Here is a 12976-nt window from a genome sequence, read left to right as displayed (position 1 = left end):
TAAATAGACCATTATTAAGCTAAGTGGATGGTTAAGGGCATTAAAATGTGATGATAATAAATTTTAAACTAAGGTTAATTTGGTAAACTAATAAAATAAGTTAATATAACATAAGCTTATCATAAAATGGTCATATTCATGTTTTCTTTTTATGTTCTTGCACCAAAACTAAAGAAAAGAAAAGAAACCTAGTTCGGCCATCTTCCAATCTAAAATCAAGGTTCGTTCTTTGTCGGTTTTTGATAATTTCTACGTTTTTGATATCGTTGCTTCGAGTACTACAAAACCCATGCTTGAATTTTTTATTTTGATAAATATTTTGAGTTCTGCCATTGTTGATAGCTTGTGATTTTTTTGTTTGATGATGAAAAATGAAATATATGTTTTAGATTAACATGTTTTGTATTGGAGTTTTTGATGATTTTGAGTAATTAGGACTTAATTGCAAAAATAATAATTTGAGGGACTAAAATGTGAAATAAATGAAACATATGGGCTTGTATGAACACTAGGAATATTCGGCCAAACATGGATACCTTGAAATGTTGCATATTTTGTGTTTTGTGCAATAAGGACTAAATTGTAAAAATTATAAATGTTAAGGGTAAAGTGGTAATTTGCCTATTTATGCGTTTTTGGACTAGATTGAATGAAAATATGTTTGAATAAGCTTAATTTGAATATGTTTAGATCAAGAACTAAAGAAATCAGATTTGGATCGGGGAAAAACGAAAGTTGTCGACTAGTAGCTTCGTCCCGTTTTATGACGTCCGAGGTAAGTTTATAAGCAAATAGACATGCCTAAATGTAGTTAAATGTTAAATATATGTGCTGGTACGTATTGCATGAATTTATACATGTAAATGCCGAATGTGTACAAGCTTGATAACTATGTTCGAGCATTCGTTTTGACTGAGTTACGACATCCGAAAGCCCGGTATAAACCTTAGGAATAGTTAGGATACATATGTCATGACATAGGATTCCGACATCTATGTTCGAGGAAGACCATGGCATCGATATGTGCTTACGAGTAAGACCCTGTCTGAGACAGTGGCATCGATATGTGGTTATATATAAGACCACGTCTGGGACGTTGGAATTGTACGATATATATGTGATAATCCAAGTGTCCTACCCAATTCTGAATGGTTCATCGGGCATGGATAAGTTGTGAATAAATATGAAATGTGAGCTTAAAGGTCAAGTATGTAATAATCTGTTATCTACAGAAACAAGGTAAGCTAATTTATTTATGTTACAAGTTGTGTATGAACTTATTAGTGAACATGTACGGGTATGATATATAATTTCGGCTTGAAGATGAGTAATTTAAGTTTTATTAAAGAGGTTTTTAACTATGGGTATATACATATGTGTACTTGTGTATATTTGGCTATATAGGAAATATATGTGTGTTAAATGTCATGCTATGTTTTCTTGAGTTTATTCGAATGTATAAATGTGTGTGTGATTATATTTGACATCTTGGTTTGGAAGTTGAATAATCCTTGACTAAATAATTCAGGTGAACATTCGGCCATGATAAGAATGGTGCATAGAATGTACTATTTTACTTTGTTTATAAACTTAAGATTGAGCATGGATAATGATAATATAATTCAGCTAGTTTAATCAATTTGCTTATATTAGAATGGATAATGATAATATAATTCGGCTAGTTTAATTAATTTGCTTATATTACTAAGTTGTTTGTTTGTTTTAAACTTACTAAGCTATGTTAGCTTACTTGTGCATATGATTCTTTGTTTTATAGATTTGAAGTCAAGCTACAAGCTCGGAGATTGTCAACCAAATTCATCACACTATCTACTATTTTGGTACCTTATTAGCTAAACTTAAATTATGGCATGTATAGGCTAGATCATATTTTGAAAATGATGAAAGTTGGTTATGTATATATGCCATGCGAAAATAGCTAAGTTACTATATTAGTATCCGATTATGTTAAGTAAGGCTTTAATTAATCTTGATCATTAAATTGCTTGCTTTGAATGCAAAGTATGTGTGATGAGTATCATATGCTTTGAAAGTAGCTTGCGTGTTATGTTAGGCTTGGTCTTGTAAATCCTTAGTCTAATGTTTAATGAACTCGTTGATTAGTAATTGAATTTGGAAGTTTGAATTTGCATGTGATGCTTAAACAGCAGGTTTCAGCCATGAAAGAGTAAAGGTATAATGTATGTTTAGTGTGTTTATTATTATGTGATAGTAAACATTATATGTGGCATTGTTTCTTTAATGTTTATGGTTCATGAATAGCCTAGTTGGCTAATTGATATGTATTTAAAGCTTTAATAATAAGTTTAGTTTTGGCTTTTGGGTAAATACGCAAGTTGCAAGCATTCATAATGAATAAGATATATGTATAAATGTCTAGTTTATATTAAGTTTAGGTCAAGGGCATGAACATATATATATTCGATCTGTTTAATGATATGTACATTCGATCCTATAGTTCGTTATAGAAGTCATTGCATTATAAAAAAAAAATCATGAAATTATTTAATAAAAGAGAAAGAAATGTGCATGATACAAATTTCGAAACTCGTTTATGTATTAAGCTATGATATACGTGTATAACACTTAGACTTACCATATTATCTATGTTTTGCATGCCTGGTACATGTGTAAAGTGTCTATGATTACAAGTGTTTATTAATTATATACATGTGATGGTTATAAGATTTTATTAATTAAGTGTAAGTAGTGAATGGGTATAATGCAATATATAGGCTATTTGTATTATTATTGTTTCATGTAGATAACAATGAAATGTTCTAATTTAAAGGAAGTATTAATTTATGAAATTAATTTTAATTAACCTTTGAGACTTACGTTTGTGAATAATCATATATATATATATGTGTGTGTGTGTGTGTGTTCGTTTGAGATCGTGTTTAATTTTGTAATGCCTTATGATCCTATTCTGACAACTGATATGGATTAGGGTTGTTACAATTCAGATGAGTCAGATAGTTCAGTTGCCATGATTTCTGTTATGTCTGCTCAGAAATGTTTGAGAAAAGGATATAAAGCTTATCTTGCTTTTGTGTTGAATACTAAAGATCCAGAAATGTTTGAGAAAAGGATATAAAGCTTATCTTGCTTTTGTGTTGAATACTAAAGATCCTGAGTTGAAAATTGAATCAGTGCCTGTGGTATGTAAGTCTCCTGATGTGTTTCCAGAAGAACTACAAGGTTTGCCTCCTATCAGAGAAGTTGAGTTTGGTATTGAATTGGTTTCGGGTATAACACCCATTTCTATTGCTCCTTATAGAATGGCTCCAATGGAATTGAGAGAATTGAAAGTTCAGTTGCAGGAACTAATGGAAAAAGGCTTTGCAAGACCTAGTTGTTCACCATGGGGTGCACCAGTGCTCTTTGTGAAAAAGAAAGATGGTTCGATGAGATTGTACATAGATTATCGGCAGCTTAACAAGGTGACTATTAAGAACAAGTATCTACTGCCTAGAATTGACGATTTGTTTGATCAATTGAAGGGAGCTAGTTTGTTCTCCAAGATAGATTTGAGATCTGGATATTATCAGTTGCAAGTTAAAGAGTCAGATGTTCCGAAGACTACTTTTCAGACTAGGTATGGCCATTATGAGTTCCTTGTGATGCCATTTGGCTAGACTCATGCTCCTTCCATTTTCATGGACTTAATGAATCGAATTTTCAGACCTTACTTGGATAAATTTGTAGTTGTGTTTATTGATGATATATTGATTTATTCTTATGATAAGACTGAGCATTTAGCCAACTCGAAAAATCATAAGGACGTTGGAGATCGCCTCACACTATCACCGAGCTATCTCGGTATTTTGTGACTAGAAATACTTTAAGTTATGGCATGTATAAGGACTCGGCTATTTTGTCTTATGTCCTTATGATATGATTAAAGAATGGAATGTGAATACTTGGTAATGATTAGCTTATGATATAGCTAAATAAGAACATGTTTTGGAATTACATATGCCTAAATGAGGTTTGATGCAAAGAAATTATGGAGTAAGAGTTGGCCATGGAACAGTTAGGAAACAGCAGCAGTGATGTGGATTTGAAAAATCACTAAAAATTTTAGAAATGGAATTAAATGCTGAATAAGATATGGAATTAAATATTATTGAGTCTATTTTCATAAGAAAGAAACAGAGCAAGCAAAGGTAGTCTATATTCTAAGATATTTAAATTTTTGTAAGGCTGGTTCAGAGTGACTTCGTGATCCCCTGTTCCAACTTTGGAAAATAACTGGAAATATTAAAAAATAATTATAAGTCATATTTTATATTTTTAGGTTCCTTAGTGAGTCTATTTTCATTAGAAACAAACAAAAACATTATCTAATTTCTGTACAATTAGATAATAAATTTTTAGTGAAGAGAGGTCACGTCTGCTGAACTACGAAACAGGGAAACTTTTAATGAATAAACTGTACTAATTTGCCAAACGAAAAATTCTGGAAAAATTATGGTAAGAAGATATATGAGTCTAGTTTCAGGTAAAATTTACGGATTTAAATTTTTAGTTTCGTAACTCAGGTTATAATTAATTTAGTGACTGTTACGCAGATGGACAGTTTTATTATGAATAGTGAAATAAATTGTTTTGATTTGTATAAGTAATTGGAAAATTTTTAATGTTCCCGATTTGGTCCTGAACCGTTCCAATTGCATATTTTAGGGCCTCGAAAGCCTTTTTTAGGGATTTATTGGATGAATGTGAGCGAATTAATTTTTAAAGGTAAAAAAAAAATTTATGCCCCGAACAAGTAAGATAAGTCTGGTAACACCTCATGCTCGACTCCGGCGACGGTCTCGGGTAAGGGGTGTTACAATACTCATATTGAATGTGTAACACCCCACACCCGTACCCTATGTCGGGACTGAATATGAGGTGTTACCTAACTCGGTCACATACAAACACACATTTCTTAGTCATCAAAATTTAGTCAAATTTAAAACTTTTCTGATTCTTTACCAAGAACTTCATAACAAAGGCCTACAAGGTTCCATCCGTCATTTAAAACCATTCAGGAATGATTCAGATCTTCACACAAACTCTAAAAAATATTGCTAGATACATGGGCACACGCCCGTGTGACCAATTCAACATGGTCGTGCTGTTGGCCCATGTGGCTCATACGGCCTAGGCAATTAAGGGACACGCCCGTGTCCTCCACCATATGGAAAAAATTTTAAATACACACCTACAGGGGTTTTCACACAGCCTGGCATACACCTGTGTCCCTGGCCTGTATCTTTCACATGCCCGTGACACACCCGTGTCCTAGCCCATGTGCAAAAACATGGACATTCTATTTTTGACGTCAGCATCCCTAAAATGTTACACTGCCAAGGCACACGCCTATGTGCTAGGCCGTGTCCATCAAACGGCTGAGACAAACGGCTATGTCTCTGCCCGTGTGTTTACTACCATGCATACTACTTGAAATTTTTATGTGCAGGGGACACACGGCTGGACCACACGCCCATGAGGTACACCGTGTATCACACACAGCCTAGACACACGCCCGTGTGTCTACCCGTGTGGACAATATAAGGCTATTTACCAAGCCTCTTCGCCACCCTCACTTACACAACCTACACATTACCAACCAAAACCAATACAAGGCTATCTCATGCAACCAAATTAGCCACAATCAACAACATTCCATGTACATTTTACTTAACTATGAAGGTAACATCCTTGTATATAAATCAAAATGGATATTAGCCACAATTCGAGGCTTGGTACAAAATGAAAGATTTATCCCAAGCCAACACATTTGGCCAAATTAATAATAACCTAAAACACAAGCCTAATTCCCTATACATGCCATATTCAAAAAATATACATCAAACTATACCGAATGCTTTGATTGATAATGTGATCGATATCTCTGACTTCCGTTGATCCTTGAGCTAGATAGGCGACGCTATAAGAAAATGAAAAAGGAGAGGGAGTAAGCATAAAGCTTAGTAAGTTGCACATAAATGAATATACAACATATATTTACCATTCACCAACAAGCTCATAACATACAATTGGGCATAAGCAAGACTTACTCATCAACATTCGGTACACATCGTATATCATAAAATGGGCTCATATTCTATATATACCAAACAGGTACCTGTACCACTCACAACACGATTATACTTTCCTCGTTAACTTGAAATCATAACTTTCGCCGTTGAACCATTTGGAACACTATTAGTTATTCATTAAGCCTTAAACATGGGGTAAGGTGCTGATGCCATGTCCTGGACATCGTCTTACACTGACACATCTCGTAGCTGATGCATGTCCCAGACATGTCTTACACTGACTTACGTTTCGAGGCCGATGCATGTCCCAGACATGTCTTACACTAGCACTCGTCTCAATGCCGATGCCATGTCCCAAACATGGTCTTACACTGGCTCTCACAATGTGGCTGATGCATGTCCCAAACATGTCTTACACTAGCCCACACAAGTGACCCAAACGTCATGGCATGAATATCTGATTTATTTCCTAAGGTTCAATCGGGAATTCTACTATATCTGTCCTCGTCACATTTTCTCATTTTCACAATCAAATAATTTATGCTATAATAATTTTCAATACAATTTAAATACATATATTATTAATGTAGTTGTACTATTTACATGCAACTTACCTCAGATTACAAAATGTAATGACTAGTCGATTTAGTCGATTTGCTTGGCTTTCCCCCAGTCTAGGTTTGGATTCGGTATTTCTTGATCTATAATAATGAAATGCACTTATTGAATCACTAAATAAAATTATGCAATCAAAATTTCATATCTTTGATAAAATGACCATTTTGCCCCTAAATTTTGATAAAATAACCATTTTACCCCTAGGCCCGAGAATTAATTCTTATCTAATTTCATCATATTTTAAGCTTATTCAAACCCTTATTGCTCTTATAGCAACTCCAAATTCCCACTATTTCACATATTTAACATCTATTTTACAACTTATGCAAAATGATCATTTTAGGTGTTTTCATGCTAACACATTTCACATAAGTTGTTCATAACACACACAAGACTTATTTTCTTCCATAAAACTCAGCAACATTACAAATCCTTTCATGTCAAAACCTTACACTCTTGATCATTTTGCAAAATAGTACCCTCATTTGAAAGCTCATGCTTCAAGGGTCTCAAAAGTACAAAAATATTCAAGAAAAGCCATTAAAATCACTTACTTGTGAAGGCTTAAAGTTGCTGAAATTTTCAAGCTTTCCAAACTCTTCTCTTGGCTGATATTTTCGGTTAAGAAGAAAGAATAGGTGAAAAAGATGAAGGCTAGGCACTTAGGGTATTATTTTATCACCTAATATGTCATCACTTACCTAACATTTTGACCATTTACTCTTCTTTGTCTCATTGCCGGCCAAGCTCTTTTAAAAGGGTCTAATGCCCTTTAAAGACACCCAAATTTTATTCTCTAGCTATTTGACACTTTTAGCTATCAAATTAGGACTTTTGCATTTTATGCGATTTAGTCATTTTTCGTAATTAAGCTCACAAACACTAAAATTACTTCACAAAAATTTTCATGCCCTCTTAAAAACATGCTATAATATCAAAATAATAATAAAATAATTTCTTTGACTTTGAATTTGATGTCCCGAGACCACTATTCTGAGTAGGCCCTAAATTGTGTTGTTACAGAATGTACCTGAATTGGATAAATGTTCACATAATAATTCATTATCTCGGAATGCCAGTTGCACCGTTCAGAATCATAAGGATACGCAGATAGCTCGAAAAGATCGTACAATGCCACATCCCAGACGTGGTGTTACATGTAATCAAATATCAATGCCACTGTCCCAGACAGGGTCTTACACGAAATCAAATATGATGCCAACGTCCCTGACGTGGTCTTATACGTAAAATATTAATCGATGCCAACGTCCCAGACATGGTCTTATACGATAACACATATCGAATCCTATGTCATGACATATGTATCCTAACTATTCCTGAGGTTTGTACAAGGCTTTTTAGACGTCGGAACTTTGTCGACACTTTCTCGGATGTCTCATTCTTCTCAACTCATAAATTCATTCATCATAGTACAATAGCATATATTGGATAGTAATTCAAATCAAAGCACATTTATTTGTATATAGGCTTACCTCGTACGGATTCGGATAGAAGGAATCGGCTACTTGACGACTTTCGACTTTCCCCGATCTAATTTTGATTTCCTTAGTATTGATCTATATCAATTCAAATTTAACTTATTCACTTTCACATTCATTCAAATCAATCCAAAAACACATATTTAGGGCACTTTACAAACTAGCCCTCACATTTTCATATTTTGACACTTTAGTCCCAATTTCACAAAATCACAAAATACACATAATTTCTTTATACACATGTCTAGCCAAATTTTCATATAGCTCATACAAGCCCACATATTTCATTTATTTCACATTTTAGTCCCTAAATTTACAAATTTCACAATTTAGCCCATTTTACTCAAATTCATCAAAAATTCAAAGACTAAACATGTTAACCCAAAACATATCTGTCATTTACCAACAACTAACTTCATCAAACTTATAGTTTCATCAATGGCTCAACTCAAAATCATCAATAAAATCAGAAATTAGAGCATGGGCTTGATATATTACCAAGCAACGATTACAAAAACATAGAAATTATCAAAAACGGAACAAATCTCATACCTTAATCAAAGAAAATCTCATACCTAACTTGTATTTCTTTATTTTTATTTTGATGAATTCGGCAAAGATGATGAACAAATGGCTAATTTCATGCCTTTTGTTTTATTAAATTAACATTAATAATTGGTTTACCAATTTGCCCTTACAATATAAACATTTAAAACATTAATATCAGGGCTATTAATGTCCACTCATATGTTCAATGGCCAAAAAGCAACATAAGGACCTTTCTTTTAATAAGACAAATCAATTAAGCACTTTAACAAATAGCAGGCAACTTTTACATTTTATGCGATTAGGTACTTTTTCAAAATTAAACACACAAACGATCAAATTTTCGTACAAAATTTTCACACATACTAATTCACATATAATAAGCACAGAAAAATAATATTAAAATATTTTTCTGACTCAGATTTGTGGTCCCGAAACCACTATTCCGACTAGGGTCTAAACCGGACTGTTACACTCTACTTATTCCTTTTGTCTAAATGTAATTCCATTCATCTACTTGTTCATTTATGACTGATTCTTAACCTTCAAACTACACAAAATTACTCAAATTCGTGGTTCCAAAATTTCGGCATAAAATAGGCATTTTTCATGAAAACTCAATAAAACCTTAAAATCTCTTAACTAAACTTTAGGGAAAGTTTAAAAACCTTCTAATCATGTCAAAATAAGTTAAAAAAAACTTTGAAAGAGTGTTTTTATGTAAAATCCCGAAATCCACCATTAATGATAAGTTTCGACTTTTATTCAAAACATTCGATTTAATGGGTAAATAATATGAAAACGATTCGTTACCTTCAATGGGAGAAAAACGAACGTTTGGTTGAAAATCCAATGAAACTCACAAGCTTAAGAGATGACAAAATCAATGGTGTTTTTGGTGTTTTTCTTGATTTCTATGGAAGTTTATTGATTTGGTGATGATAGAAATCAAAAGAATGGAGTTTGCGAATCAATATTGAATGAATAGGGTTTAGGAATACAATGGACGGCGAAACAAAAAGAATGGGAAGAACTAACGTGGGTTTTCTGAAGATAAATAGGAGAAATAGGGTATTTTTAAAACTTTGGTAAAATTACTTTAAAATTACTCCTAAATTGAACCCCTTTACAAAACAGTCCTTATTTTACAATTGAAGGTCTTTTCAATATTATTTTCAAAAATTGATTTAATTTTTTTCAAAAACTATGATCGAAAATAATTTTTTCACTGCAGCAAAATTGACTTTTAGCAGCGTTTTTTAAGGTCTTTAGCGGCACTTAAAAGCGCCGCTAAAACTATTTCGCAAAAAACGCCACTGTAGATAACGCCACTGTAGATAACGCCACTATAGATAACGCCACTAAAGCTTGTGGCGTTTATTTGAAAAAACGCCGCTAAAGAACATGACCTTTAGCGGCGCTTTTCCCACAAATGCCGCTAAAAGTTATAAAATTTAAAAAAATAAAATATTATAAATATAAAAATTTTCTATTAAAATTCATTATCAAATTAAATTTTCTATTAAAATTTTAACTTTAAAACTAAATACAAAATTAATGAATTTAAATTTAGAATTTAAAATAATAAATTAATAACACAATTAAAATCCAAAAGTTAAAACTCAAGTTATCTTAAATATTAAAATAAAAATAAAAATTTAGAATCAAAACTAAAATAAATAATATTAGATTAAATATAAAGATATCAATAAAATAAGATATTATAATGAAGTTAAGGTCTTAAATCATAACCATGTAAAATATAATATTTGAATATCCATTCTCATGTAAAATATCAACATTGATTAAGTCGCTAATGAATATTCTCTTTTCTAAGTCAAAATTACAATTCGTGTTTTTCTTCTTTCAACTCAAATAAAAATAAAATATTGAAAACAAAACAATTAAATAAAAAAAGAATAATTAGTTGACACGAGATTATTATTAAATATATGCAAATATGCAAGTATACTATTACAAAACAAGGTGTAGTTTTTGATCAACTAATTAGTTGATCCTACTGCAGGTTCTATCTATAATCTGCTTAACTAACATACAAACATAAGGCACTCTAATACTTTTTTGCACATAAAATATCTGAAACTCACACCTGAATTCGGATTCAGAGCATGGTGTCGACTGCATGTTGATCAATATCATTCTTATTCGCTGCTGCAATGCCTCCCACATGCATTTGTAGAGGTAGGAGCCAGCCATTATGTGCCTTCTGCAAATTATTCTTGGACCGCAATCTAGTGTAGTTGGTTTTTCCTGTTCCATTTGCCACCAGTCAAAACATAAAAGAGCTATATTATGGTAACTCCATCAGCTTACTCAGTAAATTATATCTCACATGTTTCAAAGGTATGATTCAATCAGTGGGGATTCTAGTAAAATAACAGCCGTTGAGAAGGCAAATTGATGATAAATTAGATAGGAGTAGAGAATATATACTATATTTTATCTGAACAAATGTTCCTTTCTTCAAATATATTGGAATAAATAATGATTAATTTGCATCATCAACGTTAGTGAAAATCCATAAAGAACAAAATGATAGTTAGAATGAAGCATGAGTTATTGATGAGAAATTACAATAAAGAGTAGTTTTGGAGTGAATTAGTTTATGCTAGAAATAAATCATATTTCACTAGATATGGTAATCAGTATATCCCTTTGACACATTTAGATGTTCATATCATGTTGTGTTTTAATCGTTTTTCTTATATATGGTATCCAAAATTATCAAATATAATGTTTACTACAATGTTGAATTAGACGGCAATAATATTAACTCTGAAATTCATGATGATTATAAAATTTCGCTTCGCGGTCCAGAACTGACAAAACATATCGCAAAGCACTGAACAGTGGAAAAAAAAAGAAGGAAAGAAATACGTTTTCTACTAATTTTCTTCCTATCAGGCCATGGTGGATGGTTTAGACAAACTGGAGGTTACCTTGTGTCTGCGCATTAGATTTGGCGACCTTTTCTCTCCACCCTTTCGACGAGATCTTATTTCCCACATTGTTGTCAATTTCATTTGAGCCGCGATGCTTCTTCACTTTCTCCTTACTTCTTCAAGCGTCTCCATACCCAAATTGCATTTGTCCGCTTCCTTTTGATATTGTGATGCTAACTTATTATCCTCGAGTAAAAAAACATTTATGTAAAAACTATAACAATTAAGCATTAGTGACATACAACTAATGATTAAAATGAAATAAAACATATATGTAACAAATAAATTGTTGGTCGAGAAAAAGTTGTAAAAATGAAAAAGAAATGCGATCAAGCGGCTCACTTGTAAACTTAACTGCAGACTTTGAATATGCCATAAAACATAAATAAAACCCAAAATCACCAATATCACCCTAAAATGAAATCATTTGCTAGATGAAGGCAGTGGTTTTTGTTAATGCAATACAGAGGGTTATTACATTTAATGTTACATTCACATCCAAATTACTCTCGGATAAAAAATACCACAACATTAACTATCAAGCAATTCCAACCAAATCAGTTCATCATGCATACCAAAGCCAGAGTTACTACTTTATCTTATGTAAGTGTTATTTCACAATATCAGTCATTTGCAATCAATCTTAAAAACATGGCTCGGTTATGCAATTGTTAGACAGCATCCTGGTAAAAAAAAAAACATTGTTACATTAGCAATCAATCATTATTGGAGACAAAACAAAAGTGAAAATCATGTGATTAGCAATCAAACTTTGTTACATCAGCAATCAATCATTATTGACGAGGGGTGGCTTAGGGAAATCATGTGATTAGAGAGTATAACAGCAAAAAAACAAAAGGATAAGAAAAACTATGGAATATACTTGTCTCATATAGCATCATATAAGGCATAACATCTGTTAAAATAAAGTTGACACCTAAATGAAAGCGATAGCAGCAACAATGGTGAAAAAACCCAGCAGAGAGGGCTGCTATCATGCTAAAATTAGAGGTGATCTAAAAGGCATAGAAAATCAAATGTAAAATTTCTTTGTATTAAGTTACTTAGTCCCATATTCCAATAAATACATCCATCCATGACAAAGAAACAGGAAACTAACCTGTAAAGGAAGCATTGCTTAGTCCTGCATTAATTAAAGATAGAACCATAAAATTAGCTTAATTCTGCTGGGCAAAATTGCCAAAGATCAGATAATTAACATTTCCAAATGGAAACTTGGAACTTTGTAGGGCAAATAGCATAGAGAATGCTAATA

Source organism: Gossypium arboreum, chromosome 3 (assembly GCF_025698485.1).
Source record: "Gossypium arboreum isolate Shixiya-1 chromosome 3, ASM2569848v2, whole genome shotgun sequence".
NCBI classification, from domain to species: Eukaryota; Viridiplantae; Streptophyta; class Magnoliopsida; order Malvales; family Malvaceae; genus Gossypium; species Gossypium arboreum.
This window is presented reverse-complemented; position numbering follows the sequence as displayed.